Raw genomic sequence first — 9,593 nt, forward strand, 5'->3', positions numbered from 1 at the left:
CAACCCCAGCTCTGAGGAAGCTGCCTTTCTATGCTGGGGTCTTGGGCTGGGGAAACAGCATCACTCAGTGGAGCCACTCCTGCCGGAGTTTGAAAAGCTCTAAAATGTTTTCAGCTGCTGCCACAGGGAAGTGTCCCATGGCTGAGCTGAAGTGACATCTCTGGGTCCCTTCCCACTTCTCTCTGAAGAGGTCACTGGGGCTGGGGAGTCCCAGGTCCAACACATGCAAAGCCTGGGGCAGAAGCAGAGGTTTGGAGTTGAACAGTAGCCCAAGGCCACAACACAGGGACAAAGCAGAGAAATAAGGAAATGGGCAGGTGGTGACTTGGGAAGGGCTTGGGTTCCTGTGGTCAGACAAGAGAAACCCCAGGGGGCTTACAGGCGCCAAGCACTTTAAGAGTCAACAAGTCACACACACACACACCCTGTAATCAGAAAATGCAGGAGTAGCTACACTACCACGGGAAGTTGAAGCATGAGGGCAAAGATTTGCAAATCAGTCCGGAGCTGGGAACTGAACTCAGGTCATCAGGTATGTGCACTGAACTGTCTCTCCAACTCCTTCGTTTTATGTGTGTGTGCACGTGTGCATGTGCATGTGCACAGGGCAGGTAGGACAGATGCCTAGCATGCACAAAGCCCTGAGTTCGATTCCCAGCACCATATAAAGCCAGGCATGGCTGTGCAGACATGTAATCTCTGCACTCAAAGGATATAGGCAGGAGGCTCAGGAGTGCAAGGTCATCCTCAGTAAGCACAAGGCCAGCCTGGGCTACATGAGACACTGCCTCACAATGGATGAATGCATGTGAGCATTCTGATGAACAATGATTCGTGAAGGAAGGAAAGCAAGCAGACAACCAATGTGGAGAAGACATTTAATCTGGAGGATTGTGGCGTTCTCATGGGACCATCTCTAAGTCTCTTTCTGATTCCGACTTCAAAAACACATGGTTCTTTCTGCACAACTTTGACCCCACCCATCTAATACATGACTTTCTGGGAAGTTGTGAGCAAATGTCTAGTCACCCAGGTAGGGCACCACCACAAACCAAAGAACCATTCCACGCATGCTTACTAGCTTGGTGAGCCAAAGAGTTCACTGGGGTTTCTTAAAGGAACATGGTGACTTGGTGCTAACTGTTTCTGTATCCCTATCATGTACCATCTCGCACACCTTTTCCAGGGCACTCACAAGTGACCCCAAACTCATGAGGGTCTCCTGCTGGTAACCACAGCTCTGATTTCCAGGTGCCAATGGGGACATCATGCTTGAATGACAGTGCCTTCATCTTCCTGTTGCTTTTGCTGTGTTTGCATTTTCCGCTCCAATCCCCTCTCCCAACACATGTGCACACGCTTGTGCACATGCATATACATACATGGTCAGACTGACATCGATCTCTGAGGCTCAAAGTCGGTGCCCATCTCATTCTCCTATGCCCAGAACACAGAACTGTAAGAACCTCCGCTGGCCTAGACATACCCATCAGATGTCCCACTATAGTTACAGGGTCCATTACCTTGCCCTGCAGGACACCTGAGGGTGGGGTTCTTGAGACAGCCTATCAAAGTTCACCTAGCAGCTAGGACCATGTCACTGCACTGCTGGGTGGCTTCATGTTGCTGAGACACTTACCCAGCTTGACTGCATAGTCATAAGACCCGTAGGAGAGGAGGGGGACGATAGCAATGTCCACTGTGTCCTTGTCCCCTCTGGGTCAGGTTGTCTTCTCAAATTGCTCAAATTTCTTGTCAGAGTTCAGGTGCTATTGTTAGGTGCCGTTCTAAGAGGGTTTCAGGCACTAGGAAATGTTCCCAGGGGAACAAGGCAGGTGATGCTACTTTTAGCCCATCTTATAGATGAGGAAGCTTAGTCTGCACTGTAAGTGATCCAACTAGGCAGAAGTGGAGGTAGACCTGGATCCTCTCTTGACCTCCCTTGCTTCTCTTCTCTCCATAGCAACCCCTGAATAGGTAGCTCTCTGTCTTTCTTTCTTATCACAAATACTCTTTGAATGCCCTCTCCATCTCCAGCTAATCGATTCTTCTTATCTCATTCCACTTGCGCTTTACGGCAGGTCTCCAAACCATAGCTCTTGTGAGGTGTTTCTTGTTTGCAGGGGGGATATTAACCTGAATTGTGTAAGTGGAAAGTCCCCAAGTTTTCAGGCTGGGAAATGAGAGTCAAGTCCTTTGCGCTAACAGTGCCAGGCTTGGACTTCTACATGGACCATTCTACTCCAAGGCCAGGCTCACTTGGCACAGCACCACCCAATCCTGACTTTCTGGAAAACCCCTCACATCTAGCAAATAGAGAAAGCATACAGAGGTCATATTCACAACTTGTCTGCTGCAGCCTTGGCTCCTAAAGAGGAAGAAGCCGTTCCCTCTCGGGATTATGGCCTGCCCTCTCTCTTATGTGAAAAACGAGAGAAACACCAGCTGCAGCTGGAGAGTATGTACCGCTGTTGCTGAGGAACAGAGTTTGGCTCCCAGCACTAACAGATGCTTTAAATTTCATCTCCAGAGAATCTGGCACCTCCTCTTTTGGTCTCCTCTGGCACCTGGACTCAATTGCCCATACCTATGTACATACACACAGACACACACACACACACACATACACACACACACTTAAAATCTTTTGCTGGGCCATGGTGGCACACACCTTTAATCCTAGCACTTGGAAGGCAGAAGTGGCGGATCTCTGAGTTCAAGACCATCCTGATTTACAGATCTTCCTGATCTTCCAGGACAGCCAGGGCTACTCAGATAAACTCTGCCCACCCACCCCCCAAAAAAAAACCAAAAAAAAAACTTTTTTAAAAAAATTGACTGAAATATAGACTAATGATTACCACAGGGATAGAATTCTTAAGTTTAACCAAGTCTATTTATAGCTATTTGATTTTGTTTTATATGCACAAACTTTTCTGTAGCTCAAGATTAAGGTGATCATATTTTGTACATCTTTTTGAAGGGTGTGGCAGGCCTAATCCCATTTTATTAGTTCTCCTTGGAACCGAGTAGTTCCAAAACACCGCTCTTCCTTTTCACGCCGATGTGCAAACACCGTGGGCGCATCTTCTCACGGTGTCTCCGGGCTCAGCTCTGGCCCGTTCGTAACTTAATGCACCTGCTGGCTTTACCTTAATTCATGAGTTGTGTTCTCTGAGTGGTGCCTTCTTCACTAGAGCCTTGAGATCTCGAGCTCTTTGGTGTCCTGCATACAATTTTGTATACACTTTTACAATTATAAATACGCACACCAAAAACCTATAGGAATGTGTCTTATTTGCTTTCTGGAGGTGAGGAAAGGCTTTATTTGGCTTTCATGTCCATGTCACGTCCACGTCATGGTCCATCACTGAAGGACGTCAGGGCAGGGGCTCACACAGGAGCTGAGAGGGAAGAACTGAAGCAGAGATCACACCGGAGCATTGATTACTGCCTTGGTCCCCATGGCTTGCTCACTTTGCTTTCTTATACAACGCAGAACCCATCTGCCCAGGAATAGTACTACCCATAATAGACTGGGTCCTCCACTATCAATTATTAAACAGAAAATGCTCCCTAAAGACTTGCCCACAGGCCAGTCTGAAGGAGCCATTTTAAGGTTCCCTCTTCTCTGTTTCTGCCAAGTTGTCAAAAAACAACCGGAGTAATTGACACCTTGTCAACTTGACAGACAAACATATCACTATTAAACCATAATCTCCCTTGTGTTATTTATCCCCAAGATCTGAAGCTACTATCAGAATATAACACACACACACACACACACACACAAAACTTTAAAAATCCCACAGACCTTTTTCATCTTTTAGGGTTTTATTTTATTTTTTAAAGAAAACAAACTATCTTTTTTCATTATACATACCAATTCAATACCAATTCCCACTCCCTCCCTTCCTCCCATTTCCTCCACTTACCCCCTCCAAACCCCATTCACTCCTCAGAGAGGGAAAGGCACATTGCTTTGGGGAAGGTTCAATGCCCTCCCTACTATATCTAGGCTGAGCAAGGTATCCATCCAAAGAGAATAGGTTCCCAAAAAGCCAGTACATGCAGTAGGGATAAATCCTGGTGAAACTGCCAGTGGTCTCTCAGTCTGCCCCAGCCATGCAACTGTCACCCACATTCAGAGGGTCTAGTTTGGTCCTATGCTAGTCCCTTCCCAGTCCAGCTGGAGTTAGTGAGCTCCCATTAGCTAAGGTAAGCTGTTTCAAGACCCATCATGGTCTTGACCTCTTTGCTCATATTCTCACTCCTCCCACTCTTCAACTAGATTTTGGGAACTCAGCCCAGTGTTCAGAAGTGGTTTCTGCCTCTGTTTCCATGGGTTGGTGGATAAAGGTTCTGTGGTAACATTTAAGATATTCACCAGTCTGACACTGTGCTTCACCAATGGCCTCCTGGCCATATTCAGAACTCTGATCCCGACACATGGCACTGAGCCCCAGCTTCTCTCCATGACCCTCTTAATCCTGGGGTCTCTACTGAAGCCTAGGCTGCACCTTCACCAGTACCCTCTCCTGGCCTCTCACAACCAAACCTCGTCTGCTCTCAGTGACACCTTCAGTCCTGCAGCTTTCATGTTGCCAAAAGCAGTATCATGAAAGGGATACTGTTTTACACATCGCCAAGCTGGGCTGGTGGCTTGAGATGCAGCTCTGGCCCCCTCTGGACCACAAGTTTCCTGTGCTGACTCAATCTGAAGAAATACTTCCCAGAAGATTCTGCCTCATGAGGCTGGTCTCTCACCGCTAATTCTTCAGTCCCAGAGGAAAGCAAAGGTTCAGATTCCATAGATTCTTTTTTTTTTTTTTTTTTTTTTTGTATTTTCGAGACAGGGTTTCTCTGTAGCTTTTGGTTCCTGTCCTGGAACTAGCTCTTGTAGACCAGGCTGGCCTCGAACTCACAGAGATCCGCCTGCCTCTGCCTCCCAAGTGCTGGGATTAAAGGCGCGCGCTACCTCCGCCAGGCTTCCATAGATTCTTAATTCAGATAGTTGCATGAATGACCATGATAAAGTCTTTGCTTAGCTCCCACACTTCACAAACCCAGCATCCAGCATCTGCTTTGCATTCAGCATTCTCCTCCATGTACTAATAACAGCTCCTTAAGTTCTGAGTTCTCAATGACTTTTCCAGTCCAGAGCTCCAAAACTTTCTGCGTTCCCTCCACAAAACAATCTAAGGCATAACGACCACCAGGTCAAGCCCCTCACAGCATGACCCCACTCCTGATACCAGTTCTGCCTTAACTTGCTTCTCTGTTGCTATGAGAAGACATCGAACAAAAACAACTCAGTAGGAAAAAAAAATTAATTTCATCTTACAACTTTCAGGTCAGGCTCCATCACTGCCGTCAGTCGGGGCTGGAGCTCCAACAGGAACATGGAGTCCCTAATCTATGGGTATAAGGAGGAGTATTAGGAGTCTATTTAGAAGGGTAAAAGTAGTAGGTTCTCCCCATCACTGGCTTAACCACAGGATCTTGGCCCCAGTGATGGTGCCAGATATGGCCTTCAACTTATGGTGTGGCCTTGAAGCCAATCATAAAATGATTGTGTGCTCCCAGAACATTCATGCCACTATTGCAATAGTGGGGATGTCTTTCCAGGCCAGCCCTTGTCTTAGCTCACAGGGTTCACAGATGGGTAAGTGTGGTGATTGATTTCTTTCTCCATCGGTAGTGTACACAGCTCTCGCCAGCACTATGAACTATAACCAATAAAGCAGAAACTTCCAGGTGAGTAAAAACTGGTTCCTCCCGTGTTCTGTGACTCAGTTATGTGGTGTCTTCTGCCATAGGGTCTTGCTGTCAAGTTCTGGAGCACTAAGAACTCTGACAATAGCCTGCCATGTTGGAGGGTGGTCTACGGGACTTCATTTCCAACAACTCCAAAGGAGTTAACCCATTCTTGGCTCTATGTCTGTTAACTGATGAATAGATAATAAGAATGTGGTATATTTACACAGGGCACTATTAGCCAGGTGTTTCAAAGAATTATGAAATTCAAGGCAAATGTATGTAGCTGGAAACAACCATTCTGAGTGAGGTGACCCAGAAAGACAAATGGCAAATAATATCTCTCATTTGAAGATATTAACCTTGAATCTTCATTCATATGTGTTCCATTTGGAATACCCATGGAGGTCAAGAAATTAGCAAGGGGGGATTTCAAGAGGAAAAGAGAATAAAGTCATATAAAAGGCTACTACAGGGGAATAGCAGTACAGGGAAGGTTTGATGGGGAGGAGGATGGGAGGGCAGGGGAGAGGAGGGAATGTGGAGAGGATAAATAATACTAAAACTATTAAAAAAATGAAAACCTACCACGATATAAGCTTCCTAAAATGTAAGCATATGCATATATAGTTTAAATGGCATTACCTTTTAATAGGACAACAATGCCCCTTACCAGACACCACAGGCTTACAAATTAAAAGAGATTCATTTTCTTTTTGGGGAGGGTGTGGGGCTCAAGACAGCGTTTCTTTGTGTGGCCTTGGCTGTCCTGGCACTGTCGCTGTGGCCTTGAGCTCGTGATCCTCCTGCTTCCACCTCCTCCAGGACAGCCTACCTGCACGCACCACCACAACCGTTACAGGTCCATTTCCAGTGAGAGTGTTTCTCGTGATCCGCTGCTCATCACTCATTACAAATGGTTGAGCTCAGTAACTAACAAACACTCATATCACAGCGTTATCATCTCACGCTCCTTTTATCTGTCCCCACCAGCCATTTCCCCATCACGCAGAGGACAATCAACAGATAAGTCACAGTCAACCTGGCTTTCCACATCAGCTCCACTCCCGCTCACACACGCTCGGACTTATCGCTGTTTTCTGCAAGGATGAAGCTCAAAGTCATTTTCTCATTAGTCACAAGACATTCTCCATACCCCACTGGGCACATTTGTCTACAAACATCTCCACGCATAGAATCTGGGCCAAGATGTCAATTCTGATTCATCAGCACCACCCCAACACCCCTCCCGAAAACCCCGCCATTGTGTGAGTGACCCTGAGGGAATTGTGGAGTCTTAGGCTTTGTGACTATAGCATGTTTATAGCCTAAAAAAATGATGTTCACTCTTCCTCCAAAATTCCCTCTACAGAGGCCACACAGCACACATACCCTAGGGAGAAATAAACACGGAACTATACTTTTCACATGAAGTCCAGGAAGGGGCTGTCAAGCAGTTCCCAGACATGGTAACAGCCTTTGTGCTCCCCAGTCCACAATGTCACCACAGAGTTTGTGCCACTGGTTTGAAGGGGTCCTTACTGAGCCAGAACGCATTTCTCTGGAACTGGAGAGATGCTCAGTTGGTAAAGACTTGCCTCTGCACACAATCCCCTGAGTGTCATCCCCCAAACTACCACAGAAGCCAAGCACGGTGGATCCTGCTTGCAGTCTCAGCCATGGCGAGATGGGAGGAGGAGACAGATGGATCCCTGGAAGTTGGCTGGCAGCTGGCCTTAGTGAAGTCCAAGGCCAACGAGAGATCCTATTTCAAACTGAAAGGGTAAGGTGCTTGAAGACACTCAAGGTTGTCCAATTTTCACACGCGCGCGCGCGCGCGCGCGCGCACACACACACACACACACACACACACACACACACACACACACACAGAGTTTCAGTGGAAATAATACCAGATGATAAACTGACTACTCTGTTCAAAGATGGTAGACGTTAGCTTTTCTCAGTTGCTCCTGAATGTCTCATGATCGTAACGGTAGTGCTTGGACATCAGGGGGAGTCAGCAAGATTAGCTGGGGGTCCTCATCTGCTTACTCTGCAGAGCAGTTTTCTCCCACTGATGATCTGGTGACACCATTGTCACCAGTTAGCTTAGTAAGTCTATTGGTACCCCTCTCCGTATCTTCATCATCAGCCAACACTCTCTTCCAAAGTGGACGTTTTACCTTAGATAGACATAAAGCCCCAAAGGAACCATCAAAACAGAAGATAATAGCAGAGGCCACTGCGGCCGCTAAATGCAACTGTTTTGTTTAGAGCTGAAGATTACACAAGGAAGGTTTGCTTCTCAGAAAGAAGTTTGGTCACCCACTAAGTTCAGTTAGAGCTGACCATTTGTGCATGGGTGTGGTGGTCCTCCCGCTAGAACAAGGGAAACCTAAGGGTAGCCACATCCTCAAAAGAGAATGACTTTCCCCTCATGGCAACTATCCGCTGCTGACAGTTCCTCGGTAAGGGGCGTGTCCTCCCAATCATCCTCATCTATGCGGGGATCCTGGTTGGCTTAATTTCGTGCAGGCAGCCACAGCTCCTGTGAAGGCGTGACTGCAACAGCCCCGTCTCTTTGACTTCATCTCTCGGTGTGCTTATTCCTAGCCCACTCGAATCTAACACTGAAACGGTGTGGATTTCTCTCTTTGACTATTTTACTTTTTAACTCTAGCCGCACATTAAAATTCTCGTTCTCGCGCTCATAGTGCAAGTCTCTATGGGAGCACTCGTTGTTTCCATGCAACTCATTGAGCATGGTTGAGCCGACTTGCGTCATCTGCGTTGTGGTCCTTGCTTGCTAAGTCCAACACCTGGCCCACCCTCAAAGACAGTTCTATGATCTCCCTCCTCTCGCCCCTCCAGGAATGGATTGTGTTCTTTTTCTTTGAATTTCTCATGATTTTGCCAAGAGCTGAATGTTTTAAACAATAAATTATAGCAACTGTATACACCGACTTTCCCTCTTTCCCCTTAACTCTTAATGCTGCTATATTGTTCGATTGCTCATGAGTTCATTGTTAGTGTTTGGGATGAATTCTTACAAGTCCATGTACATAGTTTCTAATGTTCCCTGCCAAGATTTTTCTTCCTTAGTCTTTCGGCCCCTTTCCTAGGATTTCGTTGGTAGGAGCCGTTTATTGGCAAACAGCTGTGTTTAGGCCTTGGGCCAATTAGACCTTCACCCTTCAGCTCGGGCCAGGTATGTGGGTGGGAGACTCCTGGGTTTGGTTAGGAGTCCATTGTTCCAGCCTCTCCTGAGAGCAGGCAGCCTCGAGTGTGTGTGTGTACTGTGTAAGCTTCCAGACCAGGAAACCAGAGCCATTTCCCCGGTAAGTCTGCTTCAGGCTCGTGAGCGCTGCTCAGGGAGCCGTGTATGGTTTAGAGAATTATTTCAAGTCAGAAATGCTTTTTTACCCCCTGACCTCTCCTGAGCGGGTGGTGCCCACACAGGCAACCTTCCCCAGCTGTCAAAGGTGGCCCCAGTTCTAGAAAGCCAGTCTTGGCTGTACCTCCCTGGACTTATCACTATGCTTCTGTCCTTACATTGCTTGGAGCTGACAATCTCGTCTGTATTGCCGCTCACTATGACGCCGATTATTTGAAGTCCGTCCGTGTGTGTGTGTGTGTGTGTGTGTGTGTGTGTGTGTGTGTACATGCCAGGATTATGCATGGAGGTCATAGGACAATCTTCGGTGTCCTCTCCTTCAACCTTGTTTGATACAGATTTTTTCATTGTCACCCCAGTGCATGCCAGGCTAGCCGGCCCATGGGTTTCCAGGTATCTCTTGCCTCCACTTCCCATCTTGCCTTCGGAGTGCCGAGAT

The sequence above is a fragment of the Microtus pennsylvanicus genome, chromosome 2 (assembly GCF_037038515.1).
Source record: "Microtus pennsylvanicus isolate mMicPen1 chromosome 2, mMicPen1.hap1, whole genome shotgun sequence".
In the NCBI taxonomy this organism is placed as follows: domain Eukaryota; kingdom Metazoa; phylum Chordata; class Mammalia; order Rodentia; family Cricetidae; genus Microtus; species Microtus pennsylvanicus.